The sequence below is a fragment of the Myotis daubentonii genome, chromosome 8 (assembly GCF_963259705.1).
Source record: "Myotis daubentonii chromosome 8, mMyoDau2.1, whole genome shotgun sequence".
Classification (NCBI taxonomy): domain Eukaryota; kingdom Metazoa; phylum Chordata; class Mammalia; order Chiroptera; family Vespertilionidae; genus Myotis; species Myotis daubentonii.
Window position 1 is genome coordinate 89,098,739 of NC_081847.1, and position 15,793 is coordinate 89,114,531.

General features: G+C 41.8%; 1 protein-coding gene across 1 annotated transcript in view; it reads right to left on the reverse strand.

The window, feature by feature from the left end:
- Positions 1–9,684, reverse strand: part of DTNA (dystrobrevin alpha) — a 308,637-nt gene extending 298,953 nt beyond the window's left edge. The window contains exon 1 of the mRNA XM_059707355.1: positions 9,479–9,684. The gene's annotated coding sequence lies outside the window, so the exon portion shown is untranslated. The remainder of the gene's footprint in view (positions 1–9,478) is intronic.
- Positions 9,685–15,793: the final 6,109 nt, after the last annotated feature.

The following is a 15,793-nucleotide window of genomic DNA, read 5'->3' on the forward strand; positions in this document are numbered from 1 at the left end:
TGTACACTGCTGGTGGGAATGCAGACTGTTGCAGTCATTATGGAAAACAGTATGAAGTTTCCTCAAAAAATTAAATATGGAACTGCCATTTGACCCAGTGATCCTACTTCTGGAAATATATCCTACGAAAATTGAAACACCAATCAGAAAGAATATACGCACCCCTATCTTCATAACAGCACAACTTAAAATAGTTAAGATCTGGAAACAGCCCTAGTGCCCATCAGTAGATGAATGGATAAAAAAGCTGTGGTATATTTATACCATGGAGTACTATGCAACAATAAAAAAAAGGAAAGAAAGAAAAAAAAAGAATCTCTTACCGTTTGAGGCAGCATGGAGGGACTTGGAGAGTATCATGCTAAGTGAAATAAGTCAGACAGAGAAAGACAAGTATCATATGATTTCACTGATATGTGGAATCTAAATAACAAAATAAATGATGAGTGGAGTGGATCCATAGACATGGAAGCATGGAACAGAGTGGGAAATCTTGGAGGGAAGGCAGAGGAGGATGAGAGGATGGGAAGTAATCAACCAAGAACCTTGTATGTATACTAGGGGCCCGGTGCACGGATTCATGCACATTGAAAGAAAATTAATTAGAAGAAATATTTTAAGATCACAGCAAGCTAACCCACAGCCAGCAACCTAACCTACAGGTCAGAACATCTGCCCCTGGTGGTCAGTGCGCATCATAGCTACCGGTCGAACAGTCAAACAGTTGCTTGATCGCTTAGGCTTTTATATATATTGATATGCATGACCCATGGCCACAGGCAATGGGGCAGGGAGGGCCTGAGGTAGGGGCAGGGGCGGGCTGGAGGGGGTCCATGGGGAAAATAAGACGATATATGTAAGACTTCTAACACTAAAGATTTTTTTTTTTAAAAAAAAGAATAAAGCAAGGGATATCACTACAGACCCCACAGACATCAAAATAACAAAAATAAATAACTCAACAAAAATAAATTGGACTACTTAGATAACTAAATCGTAATAAACTTAAATTAACACAACCCACACAGTACGAAAACAAATCATTTAAATAGCCAAAAGTATTATTATAAGCTAAATTGTTCCCTCTCCCAAATTCATATGTTGAAGCCCCAATCCCTAGTACAGAACATGACTATATTTGGAGATAGGGCCTTTCAAGTTATGATTAAGTTAAAATGTGACAATTAGAGTGGGCCCTAATCCAGTGGCCTAGTATCTTTCTAAGGAGAAATCTGAGCACCCAGAGAGACACCAAGGATGCACACACAGGAAAGACCATGTGAGGACCCGGTGAGAAGGCAGTCGCTTACATGCCAAACAGAGAGGCCTCAGAAGAAACCAAACCTACTGACATCTTAATCTTCCAAGTCTCCAGAACTATGAGAAAATATATTTGTTTAAGCTACCCAGTTGCGTTTTATTTTGTTAAGGCAGCCCTAGCAAAAAACAACAACAACAAATATTAAAGAAACAGAGTTCTTAACTAAAACACACACACACACACACACACACACACACACACACACACACACCCCAAAAATGCAACCTCGCAGCCCAGATGGCTTCACTGGAGAATTCTATCAATCATGTAAAGAATAAAGACCAATTCTATACAATCTCTTTCAGAAAATAGAAGAGCATGGAATACGTTCCAATTCATTTTATAAAGCTAGTATTTTCTGATACTATTATAAAAGAAGGTACCAAAAAATAGTTACAGACCAATATCTCTCATGAATATAGACATAAAAATATTTAACAAAATATTGGCAAACAGTAGTGTGTACTATAAATTATACACAAAGACCAAGTGGGATTTATTGCAGCAATGGAAGGTTGATTCTAGTCAAAAATCACTCAATATACTTCACCATATTAACAGACTAAAGAAGAAAATTAAACAGTCATATCACTTGCGGGGAAAAAAGTACTTTTACAAAAATTAATACCTTTTCATGATAAAAAAAATCAGAAAAATTGGAATGAAGGCAAAATTCTTCAATTTTATAAAGAACATCTGCAAAGACTTGACAGCTGACATTATACTTAATGGTAAAAGATTAAATGTTTTGCCCTGAAAGTAAGCAACAAGGTGAATGTCCACTCTCATCACTATAATTCAACACAGTACCAACAGTTCTAGCCAGTGCAATAAGACAAGGAAAAAGAAATGAAAGTGTCCATATCGACAGTTCTAAAAAAATAAAAAAGATAAAAAATTTTAGGACTAATAAATTGAAGGAAGTTCCCAGGGTACAAATAAACATACCAAAAACAATGAAATTTGATATACTTGCAATAAACACTAGTATACTGATTTTATACTAGTTTGCAGTGACATCTCATTGTGGTTTTAATTTCCATTTCCTTAATGATGTTGAAAGTCATCTTATGTGCTGCTTTGCCATTTGTGTATCTTCCTTGGTGAAATATTTCTTCACGTCATTTTCCCATTTTCTAATTGGATTGCTTGTTGTGTTTTACTGTTAAGTTTTAAGATTGGGCCATTTCCCACAAAACGGGTACAAGAGGCCATGGGATCTCTCTCTCTATAATTTCTTTCAGTAGCATGTGAATCTACCATTATGTCAAAATAAAAGGTTTAGTTGAAACGTATGGGTAGGATACCTCCTAACTTTTCAGATTATGTATGGCGATGTAAAATAAACATACAGTTCATTTGCATGTTTATCTGTCTCTGTAGGTGCAGGTAACATTAAAAGACACACCTAGCTGTCCCACTTTCCGTACCATGCTGATACCCTCAAGTCTGTTGAGAAAAACACAGCTTGGGTGCTGTAAGCAGTTCGTGGCAGCGTCCATGGCTTATGCTAGCTGTCCGATAGGCTCCCTCATGTATTTCCTCAAAATAAAACCACAGCTGGTATCGTTCCTCGACTAAATTCAACCCCACTGGGGGAAAACAAGGATGTCACCAATGTCACAAGTTTAGTGTCTATTTTCTTTGCTGGTCATTTTATGCAGGAGCTATCTTGCCATGCTGACATTCTAAACACAACTGTGGGTCATTCCACTTTTATAGTAAATCATACATTGTTTTTAGGTGATAAAACTATCGAAGAGTCCTGGCTAATTTTATATGGTAACCATGAGGTCTGTTCACAAATCTTGCCATTTTCTTCAGCCTGGGCATGTGATAGCCTTCGCTTATGAATAAGAAGGTCATATGACCCGCTATGGCCAATAAAATGTGAGTGCAAGTGGCCAGTAGTGCTCCCTGATGAAAGCCTTTATGAATTATTGTGGGTGACTCACCACGTTCCCATGTGCCTGAGGAAGGGTGAGGATGTTTTGGATGATGGGAGCTTTATTAGTCTGGGTCTCTGAGCGAGGAAGATGTAAAATAGTCTTATGTTGACCAACATGGGCACATAATATTAGCAATAAATAAACCCTTGTGGGGGTTTTTAGTCACTGAAATTCTAGAGTTGTTTGTTGGACTGCATAATCTATACTATTATAACTGATGGGCATATTTTACATTTACATTAAACACACAGCACTCTTTGGAATAGGACCCTGTATTATGGCATCAAATTGTAAACTAGTTAATGAGTTATTCTATGGTGTACTCAATGTCATCTTTCACTCATAACACATGCACACGCATACACACACATAAAGCAAAATCAAGTCTTGCATCACTTTCCTTATGGCATAAATTAGAGGGAAAGTTTGCTAGTGACTCTATGATATAAAGCTTTGTGTGAAGCCGAGCATACAGGTAAATGATGCATCACATTCTTCATAGGGATTCATGAGTCATAGAAACTGTATGCTCTGCCCTAAGGATCCCCAACAGCTTCAAAGAAGAGACACACACATTTGTAGACGTGTACTACGTAGGGATTGCGATTCATGGTGAACATTAACATTAATCATATCAACTGCATAGAACCCACTGTTTGCAGGGAGAAATAACCTTGACTAACATTTATTTTCAGTCACTGTGCAAACATCTTTATATGCATTAGCACACAACCAATCAGTACGCGCTTTTGCTAACGACTGGTGCCATGTGTCTTAGGTTAACATTGTTTGGATAATTTTTGAAATGAGTAAGTTTTTTATCATAACACTTACTATGAGTCATGTCAAAAGATTTCAGTGCAAAAATTAACAGGGTTTTTAAATAAATTTTTACAAAGATAATGCAACCGATGTTTTGATGTTATACTTTGTAGCCTCCTAGCAGTGCATACCCTGGACAAAGACTTTTGGGGAAGGTGAAAGAGGTGACTTAAATTCTTAACTTTATCAATTAGAACTTCCAGCTGTTAAAGATATTTCCCTAATTATTTGGAATGTGCAAGTACATATTACTGATGTTAAAATTGTCAACAGTTTCAAATGTAACTCAAGTTACTATTTTTGAATTAAAAAAATATGAGACATTTCTCATAATCTAGCAATCACCAGTCTTTGTATAGGCATTCATATATATCTTCTTGCTTTATATAGATATTTTGCCTATAAAATATGGGGCAAAAATTTTTGATATAGAAAAAGCATTATGTTTTCCACTTATTTTTATGAAGGAAAAAGTAACTAAAAGATCAAATTAGGAAGTGTCATTATTTTCACAATGATGGGAATTTAAGGCACCCGGATATTTATGAACCAGGTGTCACACCTCATTAGTTCCCAGAGTGGACGACAGAATCAGAACTTCTGAGTTTAGGGTTCTCTCTATCTTTGCGACAGTGGTTATGATTCGTGTCCTCTTTGTACTTCAGTTCCCTTCCTACACAATGAGGAGACCTCAGAAGCCTATTGTGAGGAACTGGGATACTAATTTATATAGAGCCCATGAAATGATGTCCAGCACACAGCAAGTATTCCACAAATGCAGATACTGTGATGTCTGCTCTAAGTTGTTAGGACGTACTTCCCCAGTGTAGTAAACACTTAGGTTCACCTCCTTTACTCCGGAGCCTCTTCTCTCCCCGTGGACACTTCATAGAATTTTAGGTCCCAGTCATAAGTCAGTTACATTTCTATTTTGAAACATTCTTCCACTTTATCACACATGCAACTACCTTTTCAGATTTCGAAGTGGTTATTAAGATAAAGAAAGAAAAGAACTATATTTCCTTAAAGTTAAATAACTCTCTTCCAAGAAGCTACTCACCAGGTGAGGGTAGTACATGCTCTCTGTGCTTTAAAAAGTATTGGAGAGTTTTGTAAACCTCCCCATGTCCACAGGCAGATAATGAGGGGAAACAGTGTGTCTTCTGGTGAAAGGAGAAGTGTAGAGATAACCAGGATGAGACACAGGTCTCTGAAAATAATTCAGGAAATATTTATGAAAGCATTTAAGACCACTGGATGCCGGGGTCCAGCCCCAGCAGGTCCAGGGGTTCCCAAAGGCGTGGACGGAGTCGGCGAAGAAGGAATGGTCTCGATCTCCAGAGAGGTTCTGCTTCGGATCTCCAGCCAGGTTCTGTGGCCAGGTCCTGGTCAGGTTCTCTTGCCAATCTCCGCAGTCAGGTTCAGTCCAGGATCCCTGCCATGCTCTCTCGCCAGGCTCCGCCTCTAGGCTCCGAGGCCAGTCCCTGTCCAGGATCCTCCGGCATGCTCTCGCCAGGGAAGTTCTTCTGTCTGTAGAGAACGTTCTGTGTAGGTTCTGTGCCTAGGCTCTGTCTCTCTTGGTCCTGTCTTCCAAGCCCTGTGTCCTTAGTTCTGTGTTCTGAGTTCTGAGTCATGAGTTCTGAGTTCTGTCTCTAGGCTCCGTGTAGATTCTGTCTTCTTGATTCTGTTCTAAGTTCTGAGTCTTTCTGTCTTGTTACAACTGTATTTATACCAGTTGATTCAATCCTATCAATCTCTATTACAAAGGTTAGGGTGTTTCTTATCTCCATTCCAGGGAGAAAAGATTATGTAGTTTAAGCATGATTGTTCATAGTTAAAGGGATTAATTACCCGCCTGGCACTTAGTTGAGGGGTTTTATTCCCTCCCTAACTTCAGGGGAAAATCCCTACCTGGGGATTCAACCTTTCTCGGAGAGGTGACCTTGGTTAAAACACAGCACCAAGAAGGTGAGCAAACATATTAAGAACTGTATGCCATATATGCCAGGTCCCTTGAAACAGCAAGGATGGACCGGCTCCCGGCAACTGGACTTAGTAAACACTTCCTCACACGTCATTCCTCTGCAAATACGTGATTTTATGGGCATCCTGTTTTGAACTCCCTGCCTGGTCCAGAATTCCTTAACACACACTCTTTTCAAATATATATATTATTGATTTCAGAGAGGAAGAGAGAGGTAGAAATATCAATGATGAGAGAGAATCATTGGTTGGCTGCCTCCTACACGCCCCCTACTGGGGATCGAGCCACCCTTGACATGTTCCCTTGACCAGAATTGAACATGGGACCCTTCAGTCTGCAGGCCAATGCTCTCTATACACTGAGGCAAATCGGCTAGGGTTTAACATGCATTCTTATTTAAGTCTTTCTTTCAGAGATTTTACCTCAATTTGAAAATACGGGTTTACTTGTATAATTACTTTATTGAAGTCTGACCCTCTGAAATGGACAGGGCTCACTCATCTTCCTGCTCACCACTGACCTCCGGTTCTCCATCCAGCACCTGGAATAGAGGGGTCCTCAGGAGGCAGAGATGGTACGATTCTCCCCAAACCAGAGATGTGGAACTTGAAAGGAAAAAGTCATGTCAAATCTACCAGGTGAGGTAAAAGTAACAAGGTAATGCTTTCTCTAAAATAAGTAACAGAAACTAGAAAACTGGAACAGATCTGAGTCAGGAAAGAAAGGACATGTGTGTATCACAGGATTTATACCTCAATGACAATCAACATCCTATATAAATAGTCTTGGAAAATTCAGACTCAATTTCAATATCAAAAATACTTGTGTCCCATGGTGTGCAACTCTCCCGACCACAGCACTGCCCTCCAGCATCCCCAAAATAACCCTGCAACCATGCTTTGGTGTGGAAAATTTTTTTCATACCCAAAGATCATGTTTTCATGTAGTTCCAGTTGGATTCTAGTCCCTTTTCACTTATAATGTTGACTAGGTGTGGATTTGAAATGTGTACATTGAATTTAATTAAACTTAAAGACAAGAATTAAGGAAATTTATGAATGTCAAAATAATTTGGAAACTCATTATGTAAAGAAGCATTTAAATTACTTAAGGAATAGCCGATGAAGATTTAAGAGAGACATCTGTCCAAGAGAATGAATATCATGAGAGCTCAATAAGCTCAAATGAAGAGTAATTCTCTGGAGTTCACCCCACTGAGACCTTTTTCAACACCATAGATCATTTAAAACAAGTGAAGATTTAAAAGTTACTTCAACTTAGAATAATGAGAAAATTTTGATTTCAGTCTTCATTGCTCCACAACTCTGGATAAAAGTGTTTACCATTGGGAAAGGCATGACGTACATGAACACCCTCAAAATATAGCCTGCTTTTAATTACGGACAGTTGAAAGAGAACAGCATAAGTCATCTTTAAAAGCTCCATAACCTCTTTTCAGAGTGATTGGATTAAAGATTATTAAAGCTGACCAAAAATTCTGCAAGATCCTATTATGAAGAAAATAATGACCACGCTTTGAGCAAAGTGCAAACAAATAGATTCAGCTATCTGCTTTCTAATCTACTTTCCTATTGAATCTTAACTGCTGAAAAGCTTGATTGTGCTTATAAATACTACTTTAATCTATAATTGTATAGGATATTAGGTTCATATGACAAAAGGAAACTACTCAAAGGATAGCTGCCATAATTACAGTATTAAAATGAGAGTTAATTGCCCCCAACGTGTAGCACACAATTAAGAGGATCATCTTGGTAGAGATGTGGGAAATATATCAAATATAGACTTTAGGTACAATGGGGTTCTAATATATATATATATATATATATATATATATATATATATATATATATGCACATATATATGATGACTAGGTTAAGAGTACATCAAAAGTCCTGCTGGCTCGAATATTTCATAACTGTATGACCTTGGGTGAGTTATTTCACCTTCACCTCTCTGAGGATTTCCCCATCTATAAAACATAGATACTATTATTACCTACTCTTCCCTTTATGGTGGTATAAGAATTAAGTGAGATAATAAAATTAAAGAACATAGAACTGTGCATGGAATTTGTGGAGAGCTCTTTTTTCCTAAAGTTTCTACCTTTGGAATAAACAAAATAAGTGGGGTTTTTTTTGTAAAATAAGTTAATCACTCCCTGTCCTTCAACAATATAGGTAATTGTTACATTCAAAAGAAAACACAACATACATTAAATACCAAGTGACCATAATTGATTACAGGAACCCTTGAAGGTAAACATCAACTCAAAAGGCCTTTTTTTTAGAGCAAGAATGAAAGAATGAATCTAATGGTGTTTACTTCACGAGTGTACCTTTCCTATTTCCCCCTCAGCTCTACACTTACCTTCTCAAAGCCAGACCCCACGTCCGCCACAGCGAAAGTTGTACTACCCAGTCCCAGCCGTGGTGCCTTGCGCCCAAGCTCTGCCTGGCCACCCCTCTGCTCCCCTTGGGGCTGGTCCTCAGACAGACACCTCTCCACCTCCCACTTGGGGTTCTAGAGCCAACCTCCTGTCCGCCCTCTGTCCAGTGGAAAACTCCAAAGTGGGCAACAGGCTACACATGCCGGATCCTCACCTGGGTGCCCAGCCGCCCCCGCGCCCAGTAGGAGCGCCCACTCCCACGCAGCCATCCACGCACCGCAGCGCCGGGCCACGCGCACGGACGCCGCGGGCTGGAAAGGAACCCGCCGCGGATTCCCCGGCCCCCACCCCCACCCCGCACTGCCCCCCACCGTCAAGTGCCACCCCCAGTGGAGGTGGCCACGCCACTCCCACCAGCTCAGCCCAACAGGACGACCCGCGGGCGGCAATGACCACAAAAACAACTCAGCCCGCAGCGACGCCAGCGGCGGCCATCCCCCGCCCGGGGCCAGGGCTGCTCAGCCGGGCCCCCTCGGGGCGAGGTACCTGCGCCCGCGCCCCCGCCGGCCCTCCTGCCGCAGCCCCGCCGCCCGGCCCGAGGCGCCGCCCGCCCGCCAGGCGCCCTCCGCAGTCCCGGCTGCGGCGCCGCACCTGCTCTGCGCCCCCTGCGGCCCGGCCCGCGCGCAGGTGGGAACCCCGCGAGTGGGCGTGGGGCGATCCCCGGCCCCCCCACCCGCGCTCGCCGGCGCTTCCATCCTGACTTTCCGGGCGCCACGCCGGCGCTCGCCCCGCAGCCCACCCCTGTCCCCGGCGCCCGGGCTGCGGTCCCTGCATCGCGGGGCTGCGCGTCCCGGGCATCCCCCGCCTCCGCCGCTCCGGGCGGCCGGCAGCGCCGCAGCCCAGCCCGGCGCCCACTCCTCGCGGCCCCCGGACCCGCGCCCCGCGCCCTCCCCCACCCCGCGCTGTCACGGCGGAAAACGCCTAGCACACACCTTGGCATGGACGGCGGCCTCGTCACCGACTCGCCAAACTCTCAGAAGGTGCCCATTAGTCCGCAGGGCGCTCTGGGCAGGGCGCAGGGCCGCTTTCTTATTATTTAATAATGTTGGAAGTGCCGGTCCGCTGCCAGAGTTGTGGGTCATGTGGGCACAGCAGCGGCTGGCTGCTGCCAGTACCAGGGTTTCCTGAGGATCCTGAAACTATGATCTCATCCTCCTCCTCCGCCTCCCCCGCCCCTCTCCGCGGGCGCGCACGCACGGCACACACACACACACACACACACACACACACACGCACACACGCGCGCACTCACACTGCATGCACTACCCTCCTTCCTCGGCCGAATATTCCTCCAGAGAAGCGCAGTGTTCACGCTCTTCATTGAAAAAAAAAAAAAATCCCTCCGGGTATTTTTCTCTTTCAAAGCTTGATTTATGTGCTTTGTTTATTTTCCACGGTTTCCCCTCACACGTGCAAGGGATCAGAGCAGAGCCGCAGAATTAAAATGGAAAATAATCATTTTCTGATGTTGACCCAGATTTTGGTCAGAACCCAAGGACTCCAACAGCACAATTTCCATGTGAAGCAGAGGCAGGGATATACCAGGCTTGACTATGGAGCAGTCATAACATCTGAGAGCACGCGATGGGTCTCTTCCCCCAGCTGCAAACATTACCTCATGTATTTGCAGAGCATCTTTGCAGAGGCAGCGGAGGGGAAGGCAACTAAGTAGTCACTTCAGAGACACAGAGGTGGAGGTCAGATAACATGACCTACCCCAGTGCACATAAGTCAATATTCCTCTATCAGTATTAATGGCACCGCTGCTCACAGCTGCTTGCTCACTATAACCAATTCTGGAAATTTAGGTTCTGGGAAATGATGAAGATATTCTTGACTTTTAAAAATTCCTAATATCTAAGATTGCAAATTAATTAGATAATTAACTTCTCTATATGTGTTTTCACATAATTTTCCCATGTATAGTTGTATGTATCTCCAGTTTCATGTAATTTTTTCTTTTTTTTGGTGCAGGTATTGTATCTGTGTATGCACTCATATTCATTTGTATTGTTTAACTTCTTAGTAATATCCAAGCAATGTTAGTCAATATTTTGGGGGTTGTGATCAATTTCCTAATGATTTGTATAATTCACTCAAACCCCCTTGAGGTGCCTGATATATCTGAAAAGCTGTGCTGGATTTTGAAGGATATTGAGAAGTTTACTATTTGGAGCCTGTCCTCCACTGGTGTACATCTAGTTGTTGAGACAATATATATATATATATATATATATATATATATATATATATATATATATATATATACTGAAAAGTCCACTGGTGAATGCTTTCTTATTTTTGTTATGAACTGTCACAATTAAGTATAAGCTTCTCTCCTTTTCTTTTTGCCTATTTAACTTCTATTCCATGTTAAAAATATTTCATTTATCTGTGTGCCCCATATTTCATCTGCCTTTGACCCCCATACCATCTCAATGGCCAAGGTAATATGTGAACTTTGCCCTTCACCTACACATCCACCACAAGTTCTCACAAAGAGCACTCCGGTGTGGCTTTTGTTCAGGTATGCAGAGGAAAACCCAGCAGTCTTCTACTTCTAATAATCCAAAGAGAAGAGAAGTGGTATGAGAGAGATAAAGGGCTAAGGAGAAGGCAGAGGAATAAGCAGTGAAAAGAGCTGGGGGAAGGGACGAATAAAGGAATTAAATTACAAGATGAGAGAGAGAAGAGAGAAAAAAAAGGAGAAGGAAAGAGGACCAGATTTCCAGTAAAAGCTAAAATGTTCCAAACGTTACTGCATGGAAAGCAAAATTAGGAAATCCTATAGTTTCATATTGTTATTAAATATTATCTTTTGATAAGCATACAGGACTTTAATGGCAAGGACACCAGGTATCCGTCCTGTGGAGACTACCCTGAATGATCTCAGCCTTAAAAATTCTAGTATTGGATCCACTAGGAGAAATAAACAGGCTGACCTATCAATATAAGGTAACAATGAAAGTGACGATGAGATCAAAGAGCCGTGGTGTATACAATGTTTTAAGAATAAGTTACTACTGAAATTCAGGGAGATAAACAGGAAACCAAAAGCACAGAGATATTAAGGCAGGCAACAAAGAGTTAGGCAACAACAACAACAAAAAATAACATAATTTTAAAGTACTGCAGATTTTTCCATGTGCTTTTTATACAGTCTTTACTGAGACTGATAATAATGAAAGGTAGGTACCTACCAGGGCTTCATTTTAAAGGAATATAACAATTCTTCCTAGTTTTCTACGTGTTGAATGGAGAAGTGAACATTTTCACTCATTGTTTTGGAAATATCATTTAAATATTATGATCAGTCAACCCTAAGGTTGTTGCTCAGTGTAGCCCCCTCCAATCCTTCTCATCAACAATACCAGTAGATGGATTCCTGGGCATAGATCGCAACAGTGATTTATAATCCAGGATTTTACACAGGCTACTGGAGTTAAACTAGAAGTGTTAGCATGTAGCAGACGATAATGGCTTTGCAGTGTCTCTGGGAGATTTCTGCAGAAGAGGTGGAGGCCCGAATTGAACAGCAATATATCAAGAGCACTTTCCCTTTGATCTGCATACTCATGGCAGGATTTGTTTTAATCAGAGGCATATTTAGGTTTGAGGACTATAGCATGTGTTTCAGAAATGCATTACAACTTCAGGGGCTCAACATGCACTAGCGGTTTGTATCAGAATACCTTCATTTAGAGAAAAATATTTTTAATATGGCTACATACATGAATTTATGGTTCATACTCATTTAGGCTATCTTTACCAAGGACAATAAATTACTGATGCTTACTATTTTGCTCTTATAATTTCTTGATTTTTAAAATAGATTATAGTTCATGATAATGGCCATAGGTAAAAGCAGAAAGTTCACTATGTTATACGTGTGTATGTGTTTTATAAACATAGTGATATGTAAAGTGTATATGTGTTATAGGTCAAATAAGGATGATTACTATAACCTATGAGCTGCTAATAGTTTGGGACATGAGGCATTAGAAAATTTGGAGCATTTAAAAGACTTGAATGACAAGAGTAGAAAAGAAGATAGGTTCAAAAGGGTTGAAGAAGTAAAGACATCACTATTTTCTCAATCAGAAGTGCTTATATCCCTGGGTGTGCACCACTATTTCAGGGAAGGATGACATGGGGGCTTGAGGGATATGAAATATATATACAAATTCTGCTCGCTGGAGATACTGATTAGCCTTCAAGAAGGAAACGTTCATCAGCAGTTCAACACAAGACTCAAGATGATGGAGCCACTGAGCTGTGGCTCGGGGGACTCAGGGTTGGATTTTTTTGGGTGTGAGAGCTACCCAATTTTGAAGCCAAGGAGAGCAGAAAGAACCCTTTGCTGGCCTCTGACTTTTCCATATACACAGCCCTTTGAAACTCCTGGGCCTCAGACAGAACAGTCTTCTGACCTCCACTGAAATGAAGAAATTGTGTCCTAAGTATTCCTAAAACTTGAGGGGATGTAAATCTGTGTTTGTATTAAACACCAATGATGGATCACTTCGAGATCTATCTATATATATATAAAAGCCTAAGTGACCGCCGGCCAGTAGCTATGATGCACAATGACCACCAGGGGGCAGACGCTCAATGCAGGAGCTGCCCAGCGACAGCAACTTTGCAGAGTGCACTCTTGCACTCTGGGACCCCTGGGGGATGTCGGACTGCCGGTTTCTGCCGATCCCCGCAGGCCAGGTTGAGGGACCCCACTGGTGCACGAATCCGTGCACTGGGCCTCTAGTCTTTATATAGTTAAAATTAGTATCCATTTTCCTGAGAAATGCATGGAGTCATAGCCCTGTCAGCAGTTAAGGAGTAATTAATTGCAAGTTCAGAACAGAGGTTCTTCCTTGCAGCCCACCTACCTGCGCTCCCACCACCTTCGCTAGAGGGAAGCCTCCTGCATGCAGGGCTGTGCCTTGTCATTCAGCTGCTCTGATGGTGCATTCGGTGCTCAGTCCAGTGTCTCCTCCATAGACTTTCATGTCTCACCAGGATCCTCAAGAGAAATGCTGTTTGCATTCTTCATGTTCTGGGACTGAAAGGGAGAACATAGCCTAAGAATGAGTGTAAGTGGTCAAGTGTATGTTGTTTTTTTAAATCTCATGTTAGAATGTGCAAATCTGTTGCCAATTTAAATAGCTGTGATTCCACCTTGTAATAGCAATTCATTCAATACGTATTATGATGGTTCACATCTCTCCACGACATCACACCTGGGTGCCCTTTATTCCTGGGAGCATTTATTTTCTCAACGGACCATAAACAAAACACAAATGCTTCAGATGAAACTTCAGTGCAAATGTCACAGTGGAGATCGAAAAAAAGCCAGCTGGAGAGTCCAGTGCTTCTCATCTACTCACTTAGCTGCTCCAACTCTTTTAAGCCCATTTTTTACTGTTTTAGGGCTGAATGTATTTGTTGTTGTTTTGCCCAAAAATACAGAATATCATGATGCATGGCACCAAAAATCCTATATAATAAAAGGAAAATATGCAAATAGACCGAATGCAGAACTGAACCAATCGCTATGATGTACGCATGGAACATGGTGGGCATGGGCAGCAGGTGGCAGAGTGCAGAACATGGCGGGTGTCGGCTATGGCAGGATGGTGGAGCAGGTGAGCAGGAGCACCAGACCAAGGTGGGGCACCGGTCACAGTCATCGGGATGAGCCTCTGGTGGTTACTGAAAATTCTTTGCTCCCATGCTCCACGGTCCCACCCAGTGCTCCCACCTGCTGCCGGTGCTGGCCCTGCTCACACCCGCTGCTGGCACCAGAGCCTCTGTTCGCACCCACTGCCAGCACCAGCCCTGCTCACACCCGCAGTGGCACCAGTCCTGATTGCTCAGCACCATCAGTGGGTGCGAGCAGTGGCTGCCAGCCCCAATTGCTCCTGAGGACTTCTTCACCTCCCCCTGCTCCTGAGGGGTGATCGGGGCCAGCAGCTGCTGCTCGCACTTGCTGATGGCGCTGGCCCCAATTGCTCTGCACTGTCAGCGTGTGGGAGCTGCAGCAGCCAGAGCGGGGCTGCTGGCAGACAGGGGACCAGGGCTGGGCTTGGCGGGAGGGGCCAGGCAGGGGTGCAGAGGATGGGCTGAGACCCACCCCTGTGCCCACCACAGTCTCGTGGCCCACAGTTCCTTTCAAGATGCACAAATTTGTGCACTGGGCCCCTAGTATTGAATAAATAGGAAACAAAAGTAACAAATACATTTAATCAATGTAGATAACCAATCCAAATAATTAAGAGGAAAAAAAGTGCTATTTATTGAAGATGAATTATCTGAAGAGCTATCCACATTATCTCAGGGAAATGTCAAATTTTTCCTTGATTTTTAAAACAAACATAATGTTTTTAATATTGCCAAAGGGACCTGTTACAAAGTGGAAAGCTTAGTCAAAACAATTTTATTTATGTGAAATTAGTTTGTCTAACTTATTTCCCACTGAAATTACCTTTTACATATATCCAAACACCCTAAATCTCCTATATACCGACAGGAACCATGTTAACAAGTGCACATTTTAATTTAAAAGTAGTTAATCCCCACAATAAACGCCATATAATTATTTGATGCTGTGAAGCATTGTATTTTATGAAAAACTAAATGAACAAAACAAAACACCAGGGGGAAATGAAACCAAACTAACCAAATTGTAATCTTTAAATCTGTAAAACCAATATGTGAGTAGATCCATAATTAAAATTCATTATTGGAAATAATGGTATTTTACCTTTTAGGGGATACATTTTGAGATAGTTCAAAGTGATAATATATTTACTAATATGAGGTGATAATACATGTACCAATATGCAAGTTATCTTTGTTAATTATGATGCTTATCTTTTATTTGTGCCACAAATACCATGTATGATTCTCCTGTTTATTTTTCTCCTTTTTATCCCTGACCTGCATCACCAGATCAGCTTGAACATTCGTCATGGTTTCAATACATTTTCATTTACACACTGCTCTTACTTTTCCCTTTTATGTCAATCAGCTAGACTGAAAGGAACAGGAGTACCGAGCATTTCACAATGTTTTGCTGTAACTACAAGCCTTATTTTGTACCTGGTTCTTAACCTATGCTCAGTATTGTTTGTGCTTCCCACCAGACATACATGACAATTTCCTGATTTTGAAATTGTCATTTTTTTTTAATTTGCACAAAACTCAAAAAGCATTTTAAGATTCTCAAGGACAGGGTCTATGATGAAAAC